Genomic DNA, 3,392 nt, shown 5'->3' with positions numbered 1-3,392 from the left:
TTGCCTATACATATTTACAAGAAGACGACCGGCGATCTTGACGTCAAGCATGTTACGCCAGCCAAGTCTTCCATTGTATCCTACGATGGCGGAAATATCCCGGTGTAAGGAACAGTGAAACTCCAAGTTTGGAGAGGATCTTTCACTTGTCTGTTGTTGTGTCGTCTCGTCGAAAGCAAACACTGCCGTCCTACTTTGGGCAAGTCAGCTTGTGAAGGGATGGGTGTTGTTGAAATTAAAGATTGTGAGGAAAAAAGGCGGCCTGACACGAGTGGTGGTCACATGTTTTCGGTCGAGGATGTGACGTCTAGTTCCAGGCCACTTACTAAGGAGCGGGTAATAGAGATGTTCCCCGATGTCTTCGACGGGGGCCTCGGTTTACTTGAGGGCGAGTACCACATCCGTCTTAACGATACAGCCGAGCCAGTTCAGCACGCTCCACGGCGAGGTCGATTCGCCCTTCCCAGTAAAATCTAAGATACTCTGGAGGAACTATATAGTGCTGGGGTCATTGAGCCAATATCAAAGCCAACGCCCTGGATCTCGTCTATGTTAGCAGTCCCGAAGAAGAATGGAGAGATAAGAATCTGTCTCGACCCGAAGGATCTCAACAAAGCCATTCTCCGGGAGAACTATCCGATGCCTACCATAGAGGACATTGCAACTCGCCTTCATGGCACCAAAGTGTTCGCCGTCCTCGATGCAAAGAATGGCTTTTGGCACGTCAAATTGGACGAGGAGTCATCGCATCTGTCTACCTTTCACACGCCTTTTGGCCGCTATTGTTGGTGTAGGATGCCTTTTGGTATAAGTTCAGCCCTTGGAGTTTTTCAGCGCCGTATGCACGAGCTAATTGAGGATCTCAGCGGGATTGAGGGTGTTGCAGACGATTTCGTCTTTGCCGGTTTTAGAGAGTTTTTTTACTTGGCTAAATTGCTAACCGGTCTTTCTGACATGGCCCATCCACTTCGTGAACTGACTCGTAAAGACGCCGAGTGGGTCTAGTCTGAAACCCAGGAGAAAGCATGGAGTGATATCAACACCCTGTTCTGCGCTTTTACAGCCTGCAAGACGAGGTTACCCTCCAATGGGACGCTTCTGACACAGGGCTCGGAGCCACTCTGCTTCAGCTTCAGCAACCAGTGAGTTTTGCATCCAGAGCCCTTACTCAAACTGAGACCAGGTACGCTCAGATCGAGAAGGAGCTCCTGGCTATTGTGTTTGCGTGTGACAAGTTTGACGAGTACATCTTTGGGCGTAATTTTGTGCACGTGGAAACCGACCATCAGCCTCTGGAAGAAATCTTTAAGAAGAGCCTTTGCGATGCTCCGGCAAGGCTTCAGCGGATGCTATGGCGACTTCAGCGCTACAATCTCGAGGTCAAGTACAAGAAAGGTTCCCTCATGTTCATCGCGGATACGCTCAGCCGTGCATATCTCCGGGAAGTGTTGCCTTCAAAGGAAGTAAAATCTCTTGAGCAGATCATGGACAAGTCGTTCTAGAAGGTTGGCCTGGCAACATTCATGAGTGCGATCCGATCTTGCACCCTTTCTTCCAGTTTCGTGACGCGCTGATTGTTCAAGGGAACCTAGTACCCTCAGAAAGGAGTTTATGTCCCTAGCTCACTCGCGTCACATTGGCCTGGGGCGGGTACCTTCGCCGACTTCGCGAGTGCATGTTCTGGCCCGGAAGGAGCGCCCAAATGAAGGACTTTGTGGGTCAGTGTGACGTTTGCCTTACACATCGCGACCCACAAGTTCAGGAATCATTAGTTTAACCATGAAGCTTCGCCTCGTCCTTGGGCCAAGGTTGTTGCGAACTTGATCCAGAATTATTTATTTTTAACGTTACACAACGCTTGCGTGTTATTTCTTCCTCAACGCTCTTTTGCCTGGCGTGTAACTTACATGCAGCCACGCGATCTGTCGAGTTTTAGCCTAAGTAGCAAGCGTTCCTGTTCGACAGAAGAGCTTCGAAACCATTTTCCGCAAACTGGCAGCGGAAGTTGGGGCAAGAGACTAAAGGAACGCTTGCAAGAAGACCCTTTATTTTGTGTTATTTATAAATAACACATTGAAGTACCCTTGCGATTTATAAATCGCAAAGTTACCAACTTTGCAATTTACAAATCGCAAGGTTACGAACTTTGCGATTTATTAATCGCAAGGTTATAAACTTTGCGACTTGTAAATCTCAAGGTTAACTTACCAACTTCGCGATTTACGAACTTTATAAATCGCAAGGTTATCAACTTTGCTATTTATAAATCGTAATGTTCGTAATGTTGCGATTTATAAATCGCGCGTGCGATTTATATAAATATCGCACTTTGCGATTTAATAATATAACCGCAAACTCATGAAATTCATGCCTGCGGGCTCGTGGTCCAATGTTTTGATATACTTTTTGGTGCACAGACAAAACTTGACAAGACAAGATTGGTCTCCTCAGCCGTCTCAGGAACAATTTCTGATGCATTAAGTGCTCAGGAATCATCATAGAAAAGCGAAGTAATGATAGGTTTTATATATTTTTCATCACTTTTATTTTGATTTATGGCGAGTCGGTCTGAATTGTAACCTTCGTTTTATTGCCATGTTTTCAATTTGCAGAGCTCGAGATTACAGAATCTTAAAATCGTACCGCATCCATTCCACCAGCCACTCCTTCTCAGGTTTGAACGATTTCATCTAGCTTCATCTTTGCCCGTGTCGTTACGAGTTATCATTAACGAATGAGAGAAGTGATCCTCGGACTTACGTCGACAATTTAAGCAACCATTTCTGCTAGACACCTGAAAAATTCAGGTCGCTCTAAGACTCTAACGGAAGTCAAACCCGTGACCTCTGCTATGCCGATGCAATGCTCTCCAACTGAGCTATAAATCTTTGAAGCAGAATACTTCTGAGCAGGTCAATTTATTGCGCTCATTTCTTTCCGTGAAGGAGTCAATCAATGAAATGAATCTCTGTTAACATTAGCAGAAATTCCATCAGTGCCAAGATGCAAAAGCTGCTGACAAGGGCAAATTATATTACATCATTTCGCTCGCAAAAGTGTCTATGTCGGACGTAAATATGAAATTCAGGACAAAAATGATTTTCATCCTACTTTTTACTCTCAATTTCCTTTCGGTCTATAAAATATACACTTGTTTGCATCTTAGCACTAATGGAATTTTGCTAATGTTAATATAGATTCATTTCATTCATCGAGTCCTTCACTGAAACAAAACCCTCTCCCAAGTGTGTGGCTTCAGAGAGTATTGCACCGCCGGGCATCGCAGAGATCATGGGTTCGAATGCCGCTGGAGCCACCTGAATTTTTCAGGTGTCAAAAAGAGACAGTTGCTTAAATTGTAGCGACCAAAGTCCGAGGATCACTTCTCTCAT

This window comes from Montipora foliosa, chromosome 9, assembly GCF_036669935.1.
Source record: "Montipora foliosa isolate CH-2021 chromosome 9, ASM3666993v2, whole genome shotgun sequence".
Lineage (NCBI taxonomy): Eukaryota > Metazoa > Cnidaria > Anthozoa > Scleractinia > Acroporidae > Montipora > Montipora foliosa.
This window is presented reverse-complemented; position numbering follows the sequence as displayed.